Source organism: Mesoplodon densirostris, chromosome 5 (genome assembly GCF_025265405.1).
Source record: "Mesoplodon densirostris isolate mMesDen1 chromosome 5, mMesDen1 primary haplotype, whole genome shotgun sequence".
NCBI lineage: Eukaryota > Metazoa > Chordata > Mammalia > Artiodactyla > Ziphiidae > Mesoplodon > Mesoplodon densirostris.
The window spans coordinates 109,436,351-109,445,240 of NC_082665.1; positions in this window are offsets into that span (position 1 = coordinate 109,436,351).

The window sequence follows — 8,890 nt, forward strand, 5'->3', positions numbered from 1 at the left end:
AAGAATATCACTGGGAAAGGATTGTGATTCTTTGGTTTGCCAACCAAGAACTGCAAGGACTCAAAAAGCATGCAGTCATGGACTTCTTACAAAGGACTTGAAGAAATATGCCTTCTTCATTAAAATGTAATTAGAAAAAAAATATCAGATTGGGGAAGATAAAATATGTAAGAAAAATACTGATTTTCAATGAATTCATTTTTAAGAATAAATCAGGTTTCTTAGAATAGAATACTGAAATAAATGTTTTAACAACTCAGAGTAAAACTTCCAATCATCTTAACAGGCAGAAAGAAGATAGAGTGAGGGAAAGCATTCTAAAAGTCTCTTCTTGAGGGACTATAAGCATATACAGTGTACAAAAATCAAATGTATTCATACATACCTGCAGCAAGCAGTTAAAACATAAAATTCTAAAAGTATGTCATTTATAAGGGCATAACAATATGAAATATCTAGGATAAAATCTAATAAAAGATGTTCAAAACCTCTCTGCAGGTAAGCATAAAATTGTTGAGAGGTTAAGGAAGACCAAACTAAATGGAGAGATACAGTATACTCACGGACTGAAGACTTATTGTAAACATGACCTTTCTTCCAAATTGATCTAAATATGCAATACAATGCCAATCAAAATCTTAAAGTATTATGATCATGTTTATGATTATGATAATCTTAAAACTTATCTTGATAAGCTGATTATAAAATGTATATGAAATATGAAGAGTCAAGCATAGCCAAGATACTTTTGAAAAAGAAACCAAGGTAGGAAGACATGATGTAAAAAAAAGAAGCCTTATTATGAGGTTACAGTTATTAAACCAGTGTAAACTTAGCACAGGAATATAAACCAAGGGACTAGAATAGAGAGCATAGAGGCAGACTCCAGTATACATGGATGTCTGATATGTGATATAGGTGACAATGCAGAGCAGTAGAGAAAGACAGTTTTTTCAGTAAATGGTGCTAGCTTGACCCCTACATTACAACATATGCAAAAATTAATTCCAAGGGGATTTGAGATCTAAATGCAAAAGACAAACAAAAAACATTTTACAAGATAAAACAGGCAAATTTCTCTATACTTCAGGGAAAGTAAATTTTTCTTATAGAGGGCATGAAAGGGGAATTCCCTGGCAGTCCAGAAGTTAGGACTCTGCGCCTCCACGGCATGGGGCACAGGTTCAATCCCTGGTTGGGGAACTAAGATCCCACAAGCTGCGCGGCATGGCCAAAAGTAAATAAATAAATAAATTAATTAATTAAATGGACATGAAAGCAATGATCATATAATAAAAGAATGAAAAATTTGAGTATATTAGAATGAAGAAATTACGTGCATCAAAAGACACCACTGAGTGAGTGAAAATACAAGCCATAGAGTGGGAGAATATTTTTTCAAGGAGTTCGTATCCCAAAATATAATTAAGAAACAAATCAGTAAGAAAATGGCAGACAATTCAAGAGTGAGCAAGAGTCTGGAACAGGCATTTCACAAAAGACAAAAAATTGTAGGAAATTAATATATGAAAAAGCACCCACTTTCAATAGTAATCCCAGAGATAAAAAATTAAAATCACTGGAAGATATCACTACATATTCACCAGAATGATTATAATTAAAAAGACTAACCATATCTCATATCAGGGAGAATGTAAAGCTATAGGAACTCATATGTGTGGGAGTTATAAACAGGCACAATCCCTTTACATAAGTTAGGCAATCTCTACTAAATTTAAAGATACTCACCATGCTCAAAAAATTCTATTTATTGTTACATAGCCAATGGAAATGTGTGCACAAGAAACTTGTTCAAGAATGTTCATAGCCACATTATAAAATAGCCCAAGCTGCTGGAACTAACCCAAATGTCAGACAATGGTGGAAAAGAAAAATAAATTGTTGTGTATTTATATGATGGGATACTATACAGCATCGCCACCAACAACCAAAAGCTATAGCTACACATAACAAGATGAATAAATCTTTAAAATGTAATACTGAGCAAAGGAAGTAAGACATGAAAGATTTATACAGAATAATTTTATTTATGTACATTTCAGAAACAGGCAAATCTAAATGCTAAAGTACTGAATATACAGCTTGGTGGTTAAAATATGAAGAGAAAGGAGGAAATTCCTACACAAATCAGGATAATGATAACATTCAAGGGGAAGGTTGAGAATAACTGTTGGCTTTTAGAGTTCTGTCAATGATCTACATTCAGCTACTTGAACTGGGTAGTGGTTAGACGAGCAATTCTTTAGGCCATACGTTTGTATTCTATGCATCTTTTTCTGTATATTTCATAGTAAAAATTTAATGTATATCCTTAAAATACAAAAAGAAAAAAGAAACACCTAAGAGTGGCAATGTTAATATCAGATGTAGTAAAATTTGAGTCCGAGAGTAAAAATGGAAAAAGAGAATATTTCCTGTTTGATTAAAAACAGCAAGACTAGAACTCCCTGGCAGTCCAGTGGTGAGGACTTGGTGCTTTCACTTCTGTGGCTCGAGTTCAATCCCTGGTTGGGGAACTAAGACCCCACAAGCTGCGCGGTGTGGCCAAAAAACAAAAAAAATAAAAGCCCACCAAGATTACATATTTGTCATAAACTTTCATGTACTATACACTAAACAGTACTTTGCAAGATATACAAAACACAACTCTTAGAGACAAAAACAAAATTTGATAAAAACAGAATTGAAGAGGTTTTTTTTAAACATCATTGTCTCAGAATTTGATTGACCAAATAAGACAAAAAAAATATAAAAAGGATATAAATGAGTTTAAGCCTATAATTAGTAGGATAAACATACTAGATAATCTAGTACTTGATACTTTATAGAGAATATATATTCTCACATGCCCATAGAAGTAGAAGAAAGATGTGTTTAGTCATAAAGAAAATCCTGAATAATACTTTTCAAAATGTAAAAATCTTACCACATTTTGGGACTATCACACAATCAAACTAGAGCCACATGAATGGTAGATCAAAACAAAACAAAAACCAAACAAATAAAATCCACAATTTCTTTAAAGTAATTGTAAATTATGTCAAAATCATACTCTGAGATCATCTAAATATCAACAAAAATAAGAACAGTGCATAGCAAAACTATGGGTTGATGCTAACAAGAGCTACTACAGATTTAAATTTTTTTACTATTAATCAAAAAAGGCCAAAGATAACAACCAAGCTCTCAACTTAAGACAACAGAAAAATTAATAAAATAAGCCAAATATATAAAATTATATATTATAATTAATAAAAGCAGAAATTAATAACCTAGAATACTAAAAATAAAAGAATTAATAAAACAGAATTAATGAAAAAAGGAAGTGATTCTTCAAGAAGATAAAATAAACAAGTCCCTAGGAATTTGGGCTTTGAATAAAGGGAGAAAATAAAAATATAAAGCATTAGGAATGAGAAAGGTATAACTACATTAAGAAGCTAAGTGAAACATATAATTCTTTAGGAAAGTTGAAATAACCAAAATTGACTTGCAACAGGGCTCTCTGGCTTTCCTACGTTGGCTATGTGGGCACAGGGGTATCGGGGCAAGAGGCCTTTGCTCTCCAGTACCTTTCAGTGACTGGGAAGTTCAGTTCACCATTAGAGCTGCAGAGCTCCCTATGTTCTTCAGTCCAGCTTTGCCAGTAATAAAGGGTATACTGTGTTTTCATTCCCTCCTAGGTCCAGTGTCTATTTTTCAATGCATTCTGAATATGAATAGAAGGAAGTGTGAGTAATTAGCTTTCCAACATATTTAGAGTGTAAATGAAATGAAAAATTTCTCAAATCTTTTTATGAGACCAACAAAGACCTGACACCAACATTTGCTAAAGAGAGCACAAAAAATTAAAATACAGACAATTCTAGTTTATGAATGTTACATTGTATCAACTGACTTAAGGGAAAAGGGGAGCTTATGTTTATGTCCATGTTACCAAAAAATATGGGAGTATGTCTTTTGGCACACTAGAACAAGTGCGTAAAGCTTCCCTTTGTGCTGGTTTCATTCCCAATCACACTTCCACCTGGCTGTGGCAAGGTGCTTACCAGTTGTACAAGCTAACATTCTATCAGCTTGGAACTGCAGCAGAATAAGAGAACCTCTCTCCTCACAATTCCAGCACAACTCCTGATAAGGAGTCTCATTGGTCTGGCTTGGCTCCAGTGCCCATCACTGAACTGTTCATTGTGGCCAGGAGATTGGTACTCCAGCTTGACCAAGAGTGGATTATGTGTCCACTCCTAGAGCAGGGATAGAGTTAGCTTGATCTGATCCTCTTGGTCTGGGAGTGAGAAAGCAGTAATTCTCCAAAGGAAAACTGAACCTCTTTCTAAGAGAAGGGAGAATAGGAGAATGGATTCAGGGTAAGCCAAAAAAGAAGAAAGAAAAGGAAAAGAAAAAAAAGACATACACACACAACAGACAAAAAATATAAAACAACATCTAATTTAAGATTGCTTATAAAATCTTAGCAAATCAAATGCAGTTACATATTCAAGGAATAGTATATTGTCAATAAGAAGAGTTTATTCCAGGAGTGCAGGATGGTTCAGTATTAAGAAGTCCATGAATGCAAATCATAACATTAATTATTTAAAAAAATATGGAGGAAAGGCATTGGACTTGATTCAGCATCTATTTCTGGGTAATTGATTCATTCCTCCAACAAGTATTTCCTGAACACCAACTATGAACTAAACACTCTTCTAGTCATTGGATATAGGAGTGAGCAAAATGGGCACAACTCCCTGCCTTATGGAAGCTACATATCAGTGATTAAAACTCTATACAAAATAGTAAGAATATGAACCATCTTAAATATGGTAAAAAGTATCTGACACATGCTAACAGCAAAATTTACATCAAATATTGAAGACACTCTATGACATAAATCACAGCAAGATCCTTTTTGACCCACCTCCTAGAGAAATGGAAATAAAAACAAAAATAAACAAATGGGACCTAATGAAACTTCAAAGCTTTTGCACAGCAAAGGAAACCATAAACAAGACCAAAAGACAACCCTCAGAATGGGAGAAAATATTTGCAAATGAAGCAACTGACAAAGGATTAATTTCCAAAATTTATAAGCAGCTCATGCAGCTCAATAGCAAAAAAAAAAAAACCAAACAACCCAATCCAAAAATGTGCAGAAGACCTAAATAGACAAAATAGACAAAATAGACAAAAAAGATATACAGACTCCCAACAAACACATGAAAGAATGCTCAACATCATTAATCATTAGAGAAATGCAAATCAAAACTACAATGAGATATCAAATCACACCAGTCAGAATGGCCATCATCAAAAAATTTAGAAACAATAAATGCTGGAGAGGGTGTGGAGAAAAGGGAACACTCTTGCACTGCTGGTGGGAATGTGAATTGGTACAGCCACTATGGAGAACGGTATGGAGGTTCCTTAAAAAACTAAAAATAGAACTACCATATGACCCAGCAATCCCACTACTGGGCATATACCCTGAGAAAACCATAATTCAAAAAGAGTCATGTACCAAAATGTTCATTGCAGCTCTATTTACAATAGCCCGGAGATGGAAACAACCTAAGTGTCCATCATCGGATGAATGGATAAAGAAGATGTGGCACATATATACAATGGAATATTACTCAGCCATAAAAAGAAATGAAATTGAGCTATTTGTAATGAGGTGGATGGACCTAGAGTCTGTCATACAGAGTGAAATAAGTCAGAAAGAGAAAGACAAATACCGTATGCTAACACATATATATGGAATTTAAGAAAAAAGAATGTCATGAAGAACCTAGGGGTAAAACAGGAATAAAGACACAGACCTACTTCAGAATGGACTTGAGGATATGGGGAGGGGGAAGGGTAAGACGTGACAAAGCGAGAGAGAGGCATGGACATATATACACTACCAAACCTAAGGTAGATAGCTAGTGGGGAGCAGCCGCATAGCACAGGGAGATCAGCTTGGGGCTTGGTGACCGCCTGGAGGGGTGGGATAAGGAGGGTGGGAAGGAGGGAGACGCAAGAGGGAAGGGATATGGGAACAGATGTGTATGTATAACTGATTCACTTTGTTATAAAGCAGAAACTAATACACCATTGTGAAGCAATTATACTCCAATAAAGTTGTAAAAAAAAAAAAGATATTCTCATCCTAGGATTTCTATTTTACTTATCTTTCAGAGCACAATTTTAGTAAGATTTCTGGAAAGAGGCAATGTATATATTATCTGGATTCTTACTTGTTAAGAATATCTTTTCCTGCCCTTGCAAGTAAAAATAACTTGCAAGATTTCTCAGTCTTGAATATTTTCCCTTTAAACTCTGCAAATGTTGCTTCTTTTCCTTTTGGCATTTAATATTAATGAGGAATTATCTGAAGCCAACCTAATTTTTGTTTCTTTGTAGGTAAGCCATTTCCTCCCACTCAGTTAATTAAGAATTCTACAGGACTCAATTAATTTGATTGCTCTTTTTGAAATCCTTTCAAACTGAAACGTTGTCTTTCTTTGACTCAAGAAATGCTTCTTCTTCTTTCCCTTTTATTGTTTCTACTCAATTTGCACTTTTCTCCTCCAGGTTTTATTTAATAACTAAATGCATCTTCTAAAGTTTTTCCCTATGTCTTTATCTTCAATTGCTCACCTTGTTCTCCCTTTCTTTGGATTTGTGGAGACATTTTTGAAACTTTCTCCTACTTTGATTTTCCTTGGTATCCCTGCTGTTTGTATTTTGTTGGTGTTATTCTTTGTGAGGCTAACATAGGGAAGATAGGCCTTCCTTTATAAAACTGCATGATGTTGTTAGAAGAAATATCTACTTAGTTAAACTTTCTCAGAATATAAATTAAATACAGTATCCTCTCTTTCTTTCCCTAGCAATTTTATTTAATAGAAAGATGATGCTCTGATTCCAGAAGTCCATGCTTTCTCAATATCAGATGTTGAGCCTGAATCTATGAACAATTATATGCTGACCTTTTAGACATTTAGGTCTAAACAAGGAGAGACCAGAAAAGGTTAGATTTGCAGTACTTTTCCTTTCTGGTTCTGCATTCCTGAAGCCTGGGAAGGGGAGGCAGAAGTCCAGGGGCAGTGATGGTTGGGATCTTTGCATTCTTTGCAGGGCTCCTTTCCTTTCTTGTATTCTGCGTGATCTGGGAGTTAGCAGTAGCCTCATCTGCCCACCTTCAGGGTCCCATGGCACCTGGCTCATAGGTCCTTGGACATGCACCAGTTACCAGTATACCTTTATGTTAAAAGGCCCAGGAAACCTAATTCAAATAGTTCCAGGCTATAAAGGAGAATGATGTGCTCAGTTAACTGAGATAAGGTGAACTCCACAAGGGTTTTTCGGCTTTTGGGGTTTTTTTTGCCACGGCCCAGTGATGTTGTCAAGGACCAAGTTTCTTTTTGATCTCCCTTCTCTGCCTCTGAAGTGTCAGCTCCACTCCTAGGCTGAACTTCCTTAAGGAGACAAGGTAGCTGCAGCAGTTCCAGACCACATGGCACAGCAGGTGATGAAGCTGACTAGCTCAGAAGAGGGCACCTGAACTTCATGTGACTTCTGAAGGGGAATGCAATTTCACTAATTAGCTTAGACCAATATTGGCACTCCTGCCCCCATGGCTGGGATGGGCAATTCACTGTTCCCTACCCCACCACACGGCTGCTACCCAGGGGAAAGGGTGAAACAACGGGTGGTGAGGAGTCACCCATAATATATTCAGATTTTTAGTGTTCCTTTTAGTGTGTTCTCAGAGTTGGAGACAAGTTCCAGAATTGGTCTAAACAATGCAGGGATAAATTTCTTTGGCTATGTAAGTCTATAATATTAATTACTCAGTTTATTAAAATCCAATTTTGAGAATGAGAGTTTGGGAAAGCCCCTTAGCTATTATTTTGGTTTTATTTCACTTTGATACTCTGTCAATCCAAAATCCATCAGAGGGGAGAAAGGAAACTGGACTAGGAGAATCTCACAAAATAATACTAGATTTTGGACATTTGGATTCATTTATATATATAAGAAATACTTTTGAGCACCTACTAATTGCCAGGCATTTCATTCCTAAATGTGGGGATACAGTGGTATACCAGCTAGAAAATGCTCCTGTTCTCAAAGAGCTTAAGTCATAAAAAAGATGATAGCAAAGTCAATAGATTTGTGAAATAAAAGGAAAAATACCAGCTGCTATGAGACCACACAGGGTGGGTGCCCAATCCAGGCTTGAGGAAGCAGTCAAAGCTTACTTATCAGAGAAAAAAGTCATCTGAGCTAAAACTTAAGTGATGGGTAAGGGTTGGCCAGATGAAGAGGAGACGAAGGAGCCTTCTAGTTAGAGGGTTAGTGTGTAGAAAGGCCCAGAAGTGAGAGAGGCAGCAGAGCAATTCTAGAGGTAGAGCACATGGGTTTGATTCCTGGCTCTGCCACTTAGCAGCTGTGTGAGAGGGAACGTTTAAGTTTCCATCTGAGAAACAGATAAGAATGGGAGTGACCTCATACCTTTATGAAGACTGAATAAATTAATATTTGTAAAGCACTAAGAACAGTGCTCCGCTTGTTACATAGGAAACAAAATAAATCTTACATAAACCATAAAACACATCTTTCCACACTGCTTCAGTCAACAATGAGTAAGAAAGAAGTTACTTTTTGGTGTCTTCTGTTCAAGAGAGCCATGCTTTTTCTCTAACCTCCACAATAGTGGGTCCAGCTGCATGAAGAAGACTGTCCACTCAGTCCTCCTGGACTGAACCCCTTGTCCATTCAAGAGAGGCGAAAGTGTGAGATCACAAGAGAACAGTGAGAGTGGGAGTTGACAGCTAGGGCAGCAAGTAAATGCGAGGAAGGTCAATGAGGAATCCAG